Source organism: Phragmites australis, chromosome 18 (assembly GCF_958298935.1).
Source record: "Phragmites australis chromosome 18, lpPhrAust1.1, whole genome shotgun sequence".
Classification (NCBI taxonomy): Eukaryota; Viridiplantae; Streptophyta; class Magnoliopsida; order Poales; family Poaceae; genus Phragmites; species Phragmites australis.
In genome coordinates this window covers 7,637,008-7,653,595 of record NC_084938.1, presented here as the reverse complement: position 1 = coordinate 7,653,595, position 16,588 = coordinate 7,637,008, and the positions used below count along the sequence as shown (strand labels likewise).

Genomic DNA, 16,588 nt, shown 5'->3' with positions numbered 1-16,588 from the left:
ATAAGCTTGGGTGACGCGAAACGTCCGCAAAATAGCTTTAGCATGTCTAAAGGGTTCCTGTAACATGTCAAACTCATAATAGCTGTAAGCTGTTAGTAAACAATGATCGCAGAGGACTTTAACACTTTTTTGGTGGGGACTGTGAAACTACCCCAACATATACATTACTAAGATCGTGCCATGCCGCTGTGGAAAATCTAGAAGCTAGGCTATAATTCATAAAAGCAAATTTTATAGGATCGGATCTTATAAAAGATCTCTTTCTCTGTAATGACATGTATTATCCACTTTTCTCTTTTTTTAATGTAGCTATTGGATCAGATAACATATAGGTAGATTATAATCTTAAAAAATCTTTCGTAGGAAGTCGTATAGAATTTACTTCGGTAATTCCCGTGTGCAGGCCAGCCCTCACACAACAAAACTCCGTGGGGGTCCGTCACCCGTAACAAAAGCGCCTCCGCCCCTCTGCTTCCCCACTCTTCTCCACTCTCCGGCGTCCGCTTCCCATGCCGATCTCGGCCAGCCGCCGGCTCTCCTACCTCGCCGCAGCGCTGCCACCATGGACGAAGTCGTCAGCGAGGTAACCATCCACCCACCGGTCCTCAACCCACCCCCTCTCTTTGCTCGCTCTCTCTGACGCTGCGGCGGCGGGTGACTGCAGATCCTGGAGAAGCAGGTGCTGTCAGTGGCGAAGGCGGTGGAGGACAAGATCGACGAGGAGATCGCAGCGCTCGAACGCCTCGACCCGGACGACATCCAGCAGATGCGCCGAGCCGCCGAGCGCCGCTCCAAGTAGCGCGCCCTGGGGCACGGTGAGTACGCCGAGGCCCCCGAGAAGGAGTTCTTCTCCGCCGCAAAGGCCAGCGAGCGGCTCGTCTGCCACTTCTACCGCGACAACTGGCCCTGCAAGGTGCGCGTGCCCTCCTCTCTCTCTCTCTCTCTCTCTCTCTCTCTCTCTCTCTCTCTCTCTCTCGATTCCAGTTACACTGGTATGGATGCGGCGGATCCCGTGTTGAATTTGGCTCTGTTGGGAACTGTATGTGTATTGTTTGTGCTTTGCATTTCGTAGATCAAGATCATATCTTTTCGTACGGTCATAGTAGACTCCTGGAATTTCTGCTGTATCCGCAAGATTGAGTGACGGCACCCCATTTCTACAGCTTTAGTCGTGCTCATTAACTTTCTATCATCAATTTGTTGACTACAACTTAAATTACCTCCCCCCTATGAATGAAATGAAACTTAGTCGCTTTCCTTGTCAGTTCATTCACATTGGGCATTATGCTGCCAATCAGTCCACCCCTAAAATTCCATCCCACAAGTCCAACTATAATGACAGTTTAGGCCTCCTACTCGAGGCATCACCGGTCTGTCTGTATCTAGTCGGTGGTATTGAAAGTTCAGTTTCACATATCCGCCTCTTCACTTACTATGGTGTTCTTATCCTTACATATGTTGCTTCCTACAACGCAATGAGATTTAAACTGCATGATCTATAAACAAGATCACATATCCAAGAATTGAAACATCATATTTAACTGTAATGTGGCAGTGCAGCTGGAACTGTGTCCATACACAGTTGTAGATTTTATCTACTACACTGTGCTCTGGCAATTTGCGGCGACCCGAAGGTGCCATGATGCTTAGGTGACTAGGCAACAGTTAGACAATGGGGAAAAAGGTAAATAGCATTTATATGACAGAAAGTCCAATATAGCACCACAATTACAATTTGATACTTAAGCCCTAAGCTATAACTTCAATTGATCACTTTAATTTGTGGGCCAACTATACAATCTGCTTTAGCCATTTAGTTCCATGGATAGGAAGTTTTTATCCAACAATAACTATTTTCTGTTTTTCACTTTGCCCTTAACAGTTAGTCTAGTGACACATGCGCCTCTGTATGCATTACTTGCTTTTATATTAAATAGTATGAACTACAGGTCATATTATGCCCTGATCCTTGATCAACTTTTGATATTTATACCTTACAAGGCATTTGTATATTTTCCTGTCCTAGCTCTAGCCTAGGCATAGCTCTGCTAGGATGGGTTAGGCTTTTGGATTTATAACTTTGAACTAGTTGCCTAGCTTTAGCCTATACATAGTTCTGCTAAGATGGGTTTGGCATTTAGATTTACAACTTTGAATTAGGCACCTAGCCCTATGCATACTCTGCTAGGATGGGTTAGGCATTTGAATATATAACTTTGATCTAGTTGCCTAGCTCTAGCCTATACATAGCTCTACTAAGATGGGTTAGGCATTTAGATTTACAACTTTGAACTAGTCGCCTAGCCCTATGCATACTCTGCTAGGATGGGTTAGGCATTTAGATTTGTAATTTTGAAGTAGTAAAGGAATGTAAGTAATGCATTTTTGTTTCATTGTCTGTCAATTCTGAATTCTCATAACAAAAAGACATGGTCATTCCCACTGGAATGGATTGAAATGTCTATGAACCAGACTTGCACACACCAGTGTTGCCCTTGGTGGCCGCCTAGGCGCTAGGTGACACTATCCCAACTAGCCCACTTAAGCTCGCCTAGGAAGCAGCTTAGCCCTGCCTTATCATCGATTAGGTGCTAGGTGTTGGTCTGCTGCCCAACTAACACCTAGTGCGGGTGTGGGGGGGGGGGCAAGTGGCTCTGGTTTGAGCCATGTATGGGGGTAAATGGTTCATGTCAAGTTAATTGGTTAACAAGAAGAGGAAATTTCTGCATTCATGATATGGAAGTGGATCACAGTGAAGCTAAATGTTAACATAATAATTAGCACTGTTATGAATCCAGATAACTTAAGCCACATGTGTTGCTGCACAAGCATTAGCATTAAATCCACCACTTTGCTATGCCATTTGACTGCTTATGTCTACTTATGTGTTGGTCACGGTAGTTAAGTTTTTCCTAGCACACTGATCACATGATGTTGATGTATGCTTTGATTTTTTTTTTTAATTTGGTGCACATATAGGTCAGCTTTAGTCCCTAGAACATTATTTTTGTTGTTCTAATGTGTGTGCCACCTATTGTATTAATCGTATAGCTCCAGCACCATACAGAAATGTCCTTTACTAACATCCTTTAAAATAATGATTTGGAGGGCTATCCATGAATGACGCTGACCTTGTCTTAAAGGGGTTTGCGCAGTGTGTTGATCAACTTAAAAAGACTTGACACGTTGAAAGGGAGCTTTCTAATACATATATGTTGGATTATTTGTTAACCCTCAGGCGCACTCCCTCCTGGTCTTGGCGTCCTAGCACCTGCCGAGGCTCCCAGGAGTCCCAATTTAATCTTAGCCCATAACACCCATTCAAATGTATGCCACTCAAATGTGTGCCTTTAGCAAACTAGTTTTAAAATGTACTGTTAGGATTTATCAATATGAGCTATGGGGGTTTTGTTTTGGTTCCTTCATCTCTTGGCCTCTTTCCGCACCATGTCACCATGTATGAAAGGTCCCCAAAAGAATAATTCACAAGGAAGTCACCAAAGGATGGCACAGCTGTGCAGTTTGCAGCTGATGTGCCATCAGTGGACGAACCAAATACAGGTGCTTGGAGTGCTAATGTCCCAACCAATTGACATCCTGCTCATGCTTCCTTGTTGCCCTCGCTACCTCATTTGGGTGGATGTTGACCTTCCTCTGTTCTGAATGATATGCTGCTGTCACTTTGTTCATCATTTTCTGAACTAGTTGATATTTCATAAGTAGCATAATCAAAAGGTTTGCACGGATGTTATCTGCGTGTTTATATTTGACAATGGGAGTAAAAGAAAGATAAATGAGCATGCTTGAGCGACAATTAAATCATAAATGTGGCTAACAGTTTCAACATGGGGCATAGTCACCAGAAATCTGGGTCGATCGAGTTGCGGGGTTGAGGGATGTGGGTCGTGAGTTTCTAAAAATGTGGGGGCAGTCTTCTTTGGGACACAAATTCGGAATGCGGAACGTGACCCCAATTAATCCAGGTCGATGAGCTATAATATGCCACACAACTAAGTCACATAAGATCAACCGCAAAGAAATAAAGGCAAAAAGAAAAGAAGAATGAGTTAGTTGGGCTGTCGTATGCTGGTCCATCCAGCCAACTGCCCACCTAACGTAGCCCTAATAGCCCTCCTGTAGCCTCCTCACGAGTCACGACTCACCTGTTGTATTCCCTTCCACCTCGCTTTCTCGCTCTTTGCTCCAAGGCAACACAGTGTTGCCATTCACAAATCCATCATCGCCAGCCAATCCCGCGATAGGAACTAGCAAAATCAAGTGCCCATGTCCTCTTCTCTCTGGTGCTCTCACTTTCGTTGGAGACCTTGGATTTGCTTTGGCTGCTATTGCTACCCACGTTGCGAGGTTCTGTGCGGCTCTTGTGATGGATAGTCTTCGACGCTGGTAGCCTCCCAAATCTTCGCAACAGCGACCACCTCCATCTTCCCCTTCTTTCCTCTCCTTCGTTCCATGTCGTTCGTTCCATGATATGTCCATGCGGCAACAGGGCATCGACTCAATTTGAAATGGGACGTCGACCCTGTTCGACCTCGACCCTCGATTTGGGACGACGTCCTGGGGTCATGGAATGTGTCGTCGACCCCGACTCTTGTGACTGATAGGGGGTCTTAACCCAGTGGTTGGGCATAAATTAGTGGTGGTTGAAGCCATAGTTCAAGCCCACATTCTCCTTAAAAACAAAGACAAATAGTTCCTCTTGTGTATTTTCTTTGTTTTTAACAGTTGAAACTACAATAGGCTAGTTGACCGTGTTCTAACTTCAAAGCTCAAGTGATGGATGGTGATGGGAAGAACTTACTTTTTTTGTTCTCCAGTTCTATGCTTGATTCAAGTGCCAAGTTTTGGGAAGTCTCTAGTTGTTTGTGTCTGCCGTGGAAATAGTTAGTGAGCAAGGCCCCGATGATATCTATATGGTGGTTCGAAACTTCGAGGTTGATATGTTTGCAGATGGAGAGGGTGGCTGTGGGACACAAGAAAGATTGGAGATGGACGAGTGAAGGTGAGTGGGAGAAGAGGAAGACATGTGAGAGCTAAAACCGCTGCAAATAGCTTCTTTATTTTGAAATGGCTAATGTGTATTATCGGTCGCAATATGAGTAGCCTGCACGACAGATCACTCGCCTGAATCTGTTAACCATGTTTGCGGAGACTGTTGTAGGCATACATCAATTTCCTAAGTCTGCAAGCTTAGCCATGCCCACATGTCCTGACGAACCACTCCCTTCAGACTGTACTGATGAACCACTCTCCTTTGACTCTGCGTTTATATGTTAATCTGTTGTGAAAAGTGCGTGTGAACCATATGTGAACTATGAAAGAAAGTGCCCGTAATCATTACGTCCCATATGTGAGATGAACCACTTAATTTTGGCTGTGCAGTCCCTGCATCTATCTGTGGGCCTGTTCTGAAGAGTGGTTGTGCACTTCCCTCTTTTGTAGGTCTGTTGTGAAGAGTGCACGCACAGAGGTAGAATTGTGTAAAGGCTGCTCAGTCCTCTGCGTGGATTGTGCGGGCAAAGGGACTATTTACGCCAACATTCAACATTCACACATAATCATTCTTTATAATGGTATACCTGAAACCATGCCCATATGTCCTGACGAACCACTCCCTTACCATGCTAATAAACCACTCTCCTCTGACTGTGTTTGTAGGTGAACCTGTTGTGAAAAAGTGCGTGTGATTAGCATTGAGTCTTAGAGAGTCCCTAGGTTTTATTGTAACCTTTTGCAACCAACCTTGCCTTAGGATTCTGGTTCACAGTAGTAAGTGTGTGCAACTTCTTTGTCATTGCTTCTCTTCACATGGGATTAGGGCTGTCAATGAGCCGAGCTCGAGTGAGCCCATGTGCTTGGGCTTGAGCGAGCCCAGGTTGGTGCTCAAGCGAGCTCGGCCTGCAACAACTTTGTAAGACGGTAGCAACGTATTCATCTGCTTCAGGTGACCACAAGAGCGGCTCTGAGGTTGGGGTCTTGGAAGAGGAACAAATCATTGAGTTTCGAAAGAGCTAGTAATCAAGGTTCAAGAATTGCTCGAATGAATGTATCAATGAGAAAAAGAACAAGAGGAGAAAAAGTAGGTAGACTACTGGAGTGCTCAAGTGCTCGTCACAACGGTTCAAGGGGGCAAGCACAACAATGCAGTGCAACACTAGGGATGAGTAGATTGTGAGGGAGAGGTGACGGATAAGAAAATGGAAGGAGCAACGAGTCGCATATCTTTTAGGTGTGAGCCTGACAAGAGACGACGCTAGTCACTAGGTCTGGGTTTGGCATCGGGGTCTTGGGGATGGGATGGTTATGGGAGTGGGCAGTGGGCTTGTGTTGTTGTTTGTTGGTTTGCCAGCTTGGGCCTTGGGCCAAAAGAGCTTTTGGTGGTCTGAACTTTGAAGCAAAGTTTGGTGGGAAGGAGATCGAGCTATTCGAGTTCGCTCGTTAGAAGTCTGAGCTTGAGCTCGGCTTGATTCCCAATCGAGTTGAGCCTGTGACAAGTCGAGCTCTAGTAGCTCGCTAGCCTCGAGCTTTTTTTACTTCCCTACTTAGGATCCTGCTTAGCAACTTACTAATACTTCACAATAAACATTGTTTGTAGAATGTAATATATACTTTATATGCATGTGAAATACAGTTATACAGGAGTATGGCATGAATTTTGCAATACCGTTTTCGCCAAATCGAGCTCGAGGTTTGCAGCATAAAACAGATGACAAGTCTACAACTTAATATCAGATCACTCATTTAAAAAAAAGAAGGAAAAGGCTGCTGTCCTCTTTGGTGCTTTTAAGGAAAGAATGGGTACCTTATGTTAGTCGCTGAATTCTTACTCTTGGTAGTAGCTGAATTCTTACTCTCATCGAGAGAGGATGACACTAGGAGTTGGGGCAATTTTTCTGGTTTATTTCTCACACAAAATGCCATACCAACCTGAGGGGTTGGGGATACATATTTATAGGCTGCTAGCCAGCCAAGCATATGCTAAGATGCTGTCCTAGATGCTGTCCTAGCTGTCCTAGATGCTAAGATGCTGTCCTAGATGCTGTCCTAGCTGTCCTAGATGCTAAGATGCTGTCCTAGCTGTCCTAGATGCTAAGATGCTGTCCTAGATGCTAAGATGCTGTCCTAGATGCTGTAGCCCTAGAAAGGACCACAAAGACCAGCCAAGGACCATCTGAAGCAGCCCCACAAAGACCATATGCAGCACAGAGACGCAGCACAGAGACTTATCCCATCATTCTCCCCCTAAGTCTTGTGCGTCGTCTTGTGGGAAAGTTGAACCATCCCGGTCCTGGAGCAGAGCTCAAGGAACTTGATCCTCCCAAGAGGCTTGGTAAGTAGGTCCGCGAGCTGGTCCTTGGTGTTGATGTAGCTCGCCTTGATGCTCCCTTCCTCCAAACAGCCTCGGATGAAGTGGTACCTCACCCGGATGTGCTTACTCCGTTCATGGAAAACGGGGTTCTTTGCCAAGGCTAGAGCGGACTTGCTGTCCATCCTGAGCTCCACCGCTCTAGTGTCTCTGCCGAGGAGATCACCAAGCAGTTGAGCGAGCCAGAGCGCCTGAGTTGAAGCGGTGGAGGCCGCTATGTACTCGGTCTCGTTAGCTGGCAGTCGGTCAAGCAGCAGGTGGTGGCCCTGTCCAGCTGCGAGGCCGAGTACATAGCGGCCTCCACCGCTTCAACTCAGGCGCTCTGGCTCGCTCGACTGCTTGGTGATCTCCTCGGCAGAGACACTAGAGCGGTGAAGCTCAGGATGGACAGCAAGTCCGCTCTGGCCTTGGCAAAGAACCCTGTTTTTCATGAACGGAGTAAGCACATCCGGGTGAGGTACCACTTCATCCGAGGCTGTTTGGAGGAAGGGAGCATCAAGGCGAGCTACATCAACACCAAGGACCAGCTCGCGGACCTGCTTACCAAGCCTCTTGGGAGGATCAAGTTCCTTGAGCTCTGCTCCAGGACCGGGATGGTTCAACTTTCCCACAAGACGACGCACAAGACTTAGGGGGAGAATGATGGGATAAGTCTCTGTGCTGCGTCTCTGTGCTGCATATGGTCTTTGTGGGGCTGCTTCAGATGGTCCTTGGCTGGTCTTTGTGGTCCTTTCTAAGGCTACAGCATCTAGGACAGCATCTTAGCATCTAGGACAGCATCTTAGTATCTAGGACAGTTAGGACAGCATTTTAGCATCTAGGACAGCATCTTAGCATCTAGGACAGCTAGGACAGCATCTTAGCATCTAGGACAGCATCTTAGCATCTAGGACAGCTAGGACAGCATCTAGGACAGCATCTTAGCATATGCTTGGCTGGCTAGCAGCCTATAAATATGTATCCCCAACCCCTCAGGTTGGCATGGCATTTTGTGTGAGAAATAAACCAGAAAAATTGCCTTAACTCCTAGTGTCATCCTCTCTCGATGAGAGTAAGAATTCAGCTACTACCAAGGGTAAGAATTCAGCGACTAACACTTAGTTCCTATTAACATTGATCAGGTGAAAGCTTCACAACTGATAGTTGTTTTTGGTTGCTCAATTGGAAAGTTCCTCTTCACCTATCTTGGCCAAGAATTGAGGATCACACTCCTTTAATGAACAGTGTGGAAAGAAGGCTCTCTGCTGTCTCAAACTTTCTCACAATGGTAGGTAGACTGGAAATAGTCAACTTGGTGCTCTCTGTACTTCCTACCAACGTTATGTGCACCCTTTGTGGCGTGGCTCTGATATAAATGCATCCAAGAAACCTATGGTAGCTTGGGAGAAAGTTTGCAGGCCCAAAATGAAAGGAGGTTTAGGGGTTATTAATCTGAAACTCCAGAATGAAGCTCTTTTGTTGAAACATCTTCCCAAGTTTTACAACAGATAGGATCTCCCCTGGGTGCACTTAGTTTGGCACTCTTATTACTCCAATGATTTAGTTCCCCATGTTGCTAATGACAAGGGCTCCATCTGGTGGAGGGATATCTTTAAGTTTGTGGATCATTACCCACTGCCATTTGGGAAAGGGCTATTCTGTCTTGCTCTGGAATGACTTGTGGAATGATTCTTTGATCAGAGACCAGCTGCCTAGACTGTTTTCTTATGCTAAGAATGAAAATGTTTCTATGGCTGAATATAGAGAGGACATGTCTATTCACCTCTTTCTGAGCAAGCTTTCCAAGAGTTAACAATGTTACATTCAAAATTAAACTTTCGTCAAAATCATTCAGACCAAGCTGATGAATGGCATTACATTTGGGGTTCCAACATGTACAAAGCAAAGAAGTTCTACAACATTCCTTTCAGGGAGATACAACCATCTTCCCCTCTATGCTGGATCTGGAAATCTAAATGCAGTAGGAAGCTCAAAGTGTTTGTCTGGTTACTACTGATGGACAGACTAAATACTAGGAATATCCTGAGAAGGAAGAGACTAAGGATTGAAGGGAACAACTACAATTATGTGTTGTGCACAAGCAACACAGAAGGAACTGCCTTCCACCTTTTCTTTGGATGTCTCTTTGCCTCTAGTTGTTGGCCTTCCATTGAGGTCCAATGGGATCAGAACCTTCAGTTCTTCATGATGATGCAGAAGGCAGCAAGGGATTTTTAGCGGCCCGTTCTTCGTGGAAATCTTCATCATTGCTACATGGAGTATCTGGAAACAAAAAAATAATTTTATCTTCTGAAGCATTTCTCCCTCATTTCAAAGTTGGAAAGATATCTTTGTGGAAGAAGTGTACCTCCTGTTGAATAGGATGAATGAGCAGTTGAGATCTTTGGTCTCCTGGCTCTCCTCGCTCGTATAGGCCTCCTCTTTCCCTTTCTTCCCTTGCTTTTTGTTTCCCTTGTACAGAACCTTGTTTTGTTTTTTTTGTATATAATATATTTATACATTGTTTCCCTTTAAAAAAAAGAAGGAAAATAATACTTGTTTCAAGGTACTTGGTAGAGAGAGGTTCGAGGTGAGGTTTAGGACTAGAGCACCTAGCATACTAGGACTAGGATGTTGTCGCTGCTTTTCTCTATCTCTTCTGACTGTGCTGCTGACTGCTCAACAATCATAGTTATCTACTTTATTAAGGGCCTGTTTGGCAAAGCTTCAGCTCCAAGAATTCTTGGAGTTGGGTATTCCTAGCTCCAAAAATTCGTGGAGCTGGAGCTATAGGTACACCGAGGGTGTTTGGGTGAGTCATTTTATTTCCATTTTAGTGTAAAAATAGAGACTTAAACTACTTTATCGTAGCCTATAAACACAAGATTTGACATGGAGCTGGGAGCTGGAGCTCTGCCAAACATAGTGTAAGTTCTACCCTTCCTTGGATACACCTTCACTTCCTTTGGTGCCGCCATCTCCACCTCTAACATCTTTGGTCCCGCCATCTCCACCACTTATTTTGACCAAGTGCAACCTTAGTTATAGTTTACATTCTTCCCATCTCAATTGTCACTCTTAGTGACAAGAGAGAACTCCAAGCATTGCCCGAGTTTGCCTTGACACATGTAGTCTCACGCCCGTACAACTTCTCAACAGGGTCTTGATACTCCATGCATAGCCAATAGTGTTACACTTCAGTGAAGGGTGGCACTAAGGGTTCAATTTTGTACGGCAAGGCCGGTGATCTTGCACAAAGTACACGTAACCAAACACTTTAGGATGCACTTTGAACTCCCTTCGGCCTAGGAGTTCATTTGGGGACTTAACACCAAGTATCTTCGATGGGATGCACATACATATGCTAAATTCATCACTGCCGCACTCCTGGAACATGAGTAAACATGCTACCTCCAACAAGTATTGATTCTTAGTCGCTTACAAAGACCCATATTACACCAATAGTTCGGACAAATGAACTCTCAACTCAGTTAAAGATTGTAGGCTTCCGCGAAGTACGAATAATGAGTTGGGGTGCGGAATAATGAGTTACCTAAATCTAAGCTTTGCTGGTAGCAATCGGTAGAGGGTTCATTCAACAGCTTCATTGCACTGAAGCAAGTGCTTTTGCAGGGATCCAAGGAGTTGATGTGTGTTGCCTCTATCGTTTTTCTTAGATAAGCATTTGTGGGACTTGTGACTGCTGATGCTCCTCAGAACCTTAGATGTGTCCATAACACCAGTGGCCACTCATGTTTCAGAATGTGAGGGAAAAGGTTTGATCGGCATCAACTTAAACATCTTTGGGATCCCTGCCAATCATTAGTCTGTGCATTTCCTTGTATATAGCCCCTCGTCATTAGACCTGGGATTGGATTTGGGCTAGTCCAATGTCCAATTGGACTTAGGCACTTGGACTCAATTGGACTTGGACTTAGTTGGGCTGGATATCCATTGGCTTAAATCCAGTAGCATTGGATTCTATTGGACAAAAAGAACAGGATAATCCAACACCAATTGGACTTATCTGGACACACGAAGAACAGCACGATTAGTCAGGAAGCCGCGCGCAGCAGCTGCGAGCCTGCGAAGACTGCGACTGCAAAATGACGGCAATGGCTAGGGAGTGATGACGGATCCAGCTGTGGGTGGCTACGAGCTGCGGGACAGCAGGAGCGCTTGTGCGGGCGCCCATCACCCACTGCGGTGTCGCGGTCGAGCGGTGCGCCCCCGGCGAAGCAGATGGTGGAGTTCGCTGTCATCGCTGCCCACCTCTGAACAACCTCGATTGCGAGGTCCGCTTCCTCGCCGCCGTCAACCACCCCAGCATTATCTGCCTAATCGACGACATCCACTTCTCACGGCCGGGAACATGATGGGCCCGGGCTCCCCGATTGCGTACCCGAAGACGTTGTACCCTAGGTGTGTGCAGCTGCTGCCTGCTCTCCGTGTAGAGCTCTCGTTTCTTCGTATAACCCGACTGAAAGGCATGATTATTGGATGGATTTGGACTTGTTTGTAGTTGGATTGGTTGGATTGGATGCCACATATTTCATATGAGTTTGAATTGGCTGAGGACTTATTTTTAGTTGAACTTAGAATTGGATTCCTCTATTTGGATTTAGATGTCAATCCACTCCCACCTATACTCGTCATTACAATGTAGTGCAGGTCTTCCACGACTACATGTAATCGACTCGACAGTTTGCACCCATTTTCTTACTAGTTGCTTGTGCTTGTTTGCAACAGACAATTGCAAGTTGTTGGCCACTAGATTGATGCATCATTCCTTTCTAGGACAGCAACTGTTTTGTGATCTGCTGTCCATGTGATGTGCTCAAGGATTAAAATAGCGGGCTATAGCGCCACTATATAGTTTTAGCCACTCAATCGCTAAGCTAAACCTGTAAATTCCGCTAACTCCGCTACAGCTGCTATAGCTTTTAGCTCTTAGTGGCAATAGCGGCCTCTATGGCTCAAAATCGTTCCTGAACGTTGATTCAAAGATGTATGGCCAAAATATCCATTAGTTTACTGATGTTCCTTGCCATAAATGCCCCAGAACCCCTATACATTGCATCCTATACCCTGTGTGGTATCGTGATTTGCTCCAGCCTCTTGGTGTGTCCTCCCATGCTACAATCAAGTACAGGCTGCCTTGTCTTGACATAGCTTGATGTTTTGCTTTGTAGCTTGCTCATGCTCGTCTAAGAATGCTTCTTGCCGTTGATATACATAATCTGACGTAGTGGTGGTGGTAGTGCAGGTTGTAGTTGCAATCTTCTAAGAGCTAGAAGCTAAAAAGGGTCTGCTGATCCTGGACCAATGGATGCATTTTGCAAACTAACTCCAAAAATGGTTCGCATGAAAGGAGTGAAAGAGAAAGCCCAAATTGCACTAGCTACAAAACTGAGAGAACAGAAGAGGAACAGAGCGTATCAATACATTTTGTTCAGTATGGTTTAAGTAAAAATACATTTTTATAGCTACTGCGGTATTTTACACAATAAACAAAAAATATAAAATTGATTATTTTTATGTGAGCGTGATGTAGGATAGATTCAGCTATAGCCTCCTCTATCCGTGATAGCCTGCGACTCCGTGACACCGTGACGCTGCTGAACTCGTGATTTAAACCATTGGATGTGCTTCATCTTTTAAGTATCACCAAATTTCCACTGAAGTTGGACTCATGAGTTTGTGTTGTAGCCCTTCGATGATACATTGTTACACCATGAATGCATTCCATTCTTTTAGTATGACACAGTTTTGCTCTCTTGTGGAAAGATGCGAACTTCAAAGGTCGCGATGTCTTGCAATATCAAAAAATATGTGCCTGAACTTTCAATGCAATTTTGCAAAAGAGAAGTTCAGAAGGTTAATTTCAATTAACTCTTTTCTCATTTATAAATTCAAAGCTATTATTTGGTTGCAATGTTTGTTTTCTTCACTTATTTAATGCAGTTATTATCTTGCTATTTACATTGGTGGTACCGATCACATCTTGCTGAATCTTGCACTGTGTAAAACCATTTTCTCACATCTCGTTCTTGGTCTGCAGGTTTTGGACAAACACTTGCCAATTCTTGCAAAACAGCATGTAGAAACACGGTTTGTGAAAGTTCATGCTGAAAAGGCTCCCTTTTTGACTGAAAAGCTAAGGATTGTTGTCCTTCCAACTCTTGCTATAGTTAAGAATGCCAAGGTTGAGGATTATGTGGTACGTGAGCACTCTTTACAGTTGATTCTTCAGCTGTGTAAAAGCAATGTAATTATTTGTCTTATTTTTTTTGGTACTCCAAGGTTGGCTTTGATGAACTTGGCGGTAAAGATGACTAGCACCGAGGATCTGGAGGATCGCCTCACGTAATCCCAAGTCATCTTCCTGGATGGAGAAGGGTCTGCGAATGCATCCAAGAATGCTGCCGCCACCAAATGAATCGCTCGACAATCAGATACTGGCAACTCATCAGACTCGAGGTTTGCTGGCTGTTATGTAATCCTTAGCAGTACAATGAAATGTTAGCCTAGTTATGAAATTTAAACTGGGATTGATGTATCTTGAGATATGAAGGTAAAAGAGGTTGTGCTTTCAGTTGTAAATTGCTGTCTACCTGTCTTGTTGATCATATCTGGTTGGTTTATCCAGCTTTTGCTATTCTGATACACTGCTGCCTGACGCAATGAATGAGCAGTCTCAATCTAGGATCCACCCAACCATGTGCTCCTGCAGATTGTCTCATCATCATGCCCTGTTTCCTCTGCACAACATGGCTGTAGCTGCTGTTGCCCATCGCCCATCAATAGATTCTTCTGAGCTGTGTCCTGCTGCTACCTTTTTCAGCTGCTCACTCGTTTTCCCGTGCTGATCTGATCATTCATCATGGAGGCGACTTGAATTGTGTTAGAAAAGGAGAACGACAAAGGTCATGATTCGCAGCCTGCGCGTTTAGATTGTGCCTGGGTAGTACATCCTGATGGCAGCTTGAATGCTGGGAAATTTAGGGCTGGATTCAATCGACTTGAATTGCAACTTCAGATCGGTCGGTTGGTCCAGCCACATGAATGCGCTTCTGGGATGGTTTGATGCCAGAAATGTTTTTACTGGCTACTTAGATCGTCTCCAACCATATTTTCTTCATTTTGGTTTCTTTTCGATTCCTCTTCCTGTTTTCATTTATTTTATTTTCTCTCATCTCTAATAGTTTCACTTTGAAGGGATTCGTGAAGGGAAATGAGAGAGAATCTCGTTCTGAAGGGAATGACTTTGAGAATCCTTTCGTGACGAAAACTGTGAAGAGAAACCGTTAGAGTATTGAAGGGAACGAAAAAATTTTAGTGAAGGGATTTTGGTCCCTGATAGAAATTCCTTGGAGATGGTCTTAGTAGTAGAGACGCAATTTCGTTCTACGTTCTGCTTCAATTCTCTTGAAGATCCGTGGCACTTGGTGGCACAGCTTGAGCTAAAATTTAGAGTTGGTTTATGTTACGTGGGGCCGAATGTATGCCCGGCGCCACAGGCAGTCCAGCAAGGAGTCGGCCGAGTAAGCCGGCCAGTTAGTTGCTTGCCGTAGTTTTTGCTTCAAGTCATCAGTCATTTGATAAAGATTGCCTTGTTAGATCAGGACTCAGTTTGTGAGGTTGTTAAGAGTTAGCTTTAGGCCGGCCATTTCTATACAAGGAGAGGCTACATCGATGAATAAAGGCAAGCAAAAGTTAGACCTCCTAATCTCTCTCTCTTCCTCACGGTGCTCTGCACCATCTCTCCACCATAGCTCCGTGGACGAGGCTACTCCCGTTGAGCACAGCTACAACCTCAGCTACAACTTGTTTTAGGTTTTCAAGGTGACATTTTACTAGAGTGTCCATATTAAATGTTATTGGAAATCGAAATTTCAATTTAATGTGTGTGGTAGATTGGTGGCTTATGTGTCATTGATTGAATGTGAGAAAAATTGAGAGAGGTAAACATGTCATACATTGAAGAATTTATTGCAACATTGTTCTATGTGTTGTTTGCTAAAATAACATCTAAAAGAGAACAACTAAATGTAGAATAATGCATAGTTTTGGTATTGCCTCTACTTTTTACTACCCAACAAGTATTAAAAAAAGTGTATGGTGGATGCTGACAAATTATCTGAAAAATGTAGAAGATTTGCTAGACAGAGAGTCAACTATGCGCAAGAGCTTATGCATACAAATTATGTAGAAAATTCGAATTAATGATTTTGGTTAGGGTACGGTTGGTGGTTATATCACACGCACGATGGAATGTTGGAAGAAATTAGGAGTTTATACTATTTTTTTGTATGTATACAACTATTGTTAGCATGTCTTATCCAGTCTAATTATGACCCACTTTTCAGGCTTTTGTAATTTTTCTTCGACTCGGGTCTATTCCCGACGCTGAAGAAGTATATAATGTCACTCACGTTGTTTCTGCATTATGGCACATTGACTCAATCCAACAAGGGACACCAACAACAATTGGGAGAGGTCAATAATCCAATGATGCAACAAGACATGAAACCACTTTTGTCACACTAATCTACTTGGCCGGCCAATAAACTATGCTCATGAAACCACTTTTGTCACACTAATCTACTTGGCCGGCCAATAAACTGTGCTTAATTTAAGTCGCCTATTATTTAGGACACCTAATGGCTGATGTAACCATAAAAAGATACGCATCAGTCGGACTTATAAAAAGGGGTGTTAGCTCTGACTGAGACCTTGACAAGATCACTCGAGAATATCACAAGCAGGAGGCGACAGAAAGGAATTGAACTTGGAGCTAAGAAGTTGTTGAAAAGCACCACTGGAAAGAATTATTATACTATGCTTTTAGATTTGAGGTGCCACTTCATATTTCAGTGTTGCATAGTAGTTTGCTACCTAGAGGTTTGAAGTTTGAACACTTCAGTGAAATTAGTTAACGTCTTACTTCATGTAAGGGGCCTAGTTAACCACAAGAGTCTATTCCATCAAAGTTGGAAAAGAGGAAAAAATATCGCAAGTGATATAAATAGAGCAGCATAATTTTCTAGCTATAGTATTTAGATTAACCATCATTCCCTTAATCAATTTCTACAGACTACAGGTGACTATAATTGTCTTGAGAGCAACAATACAAGATGGTTAGATCTTGCACTTAAATTTGAAATGTTCAAAGTAGAGATCAATGGACTGAATCTAATAAATCTAACGATAATATACAAAATT

General features: G+C 43.9%; 1 pseudogene; it reads left to right on the top strand.

Annotated features, from left to right (window-relative positions):
• The first annotated feature begins 423 nt into the window (after positions 1-423).
• On the top strand, positions 424-13,966 carry LOC133899582 (thioredoxin domain-containing protein 9 homolog; annotated as a pseudogene).
• The last annotated feature ends 2,622 nt before the right edge of the window (positions 13,967-16,588 follow it).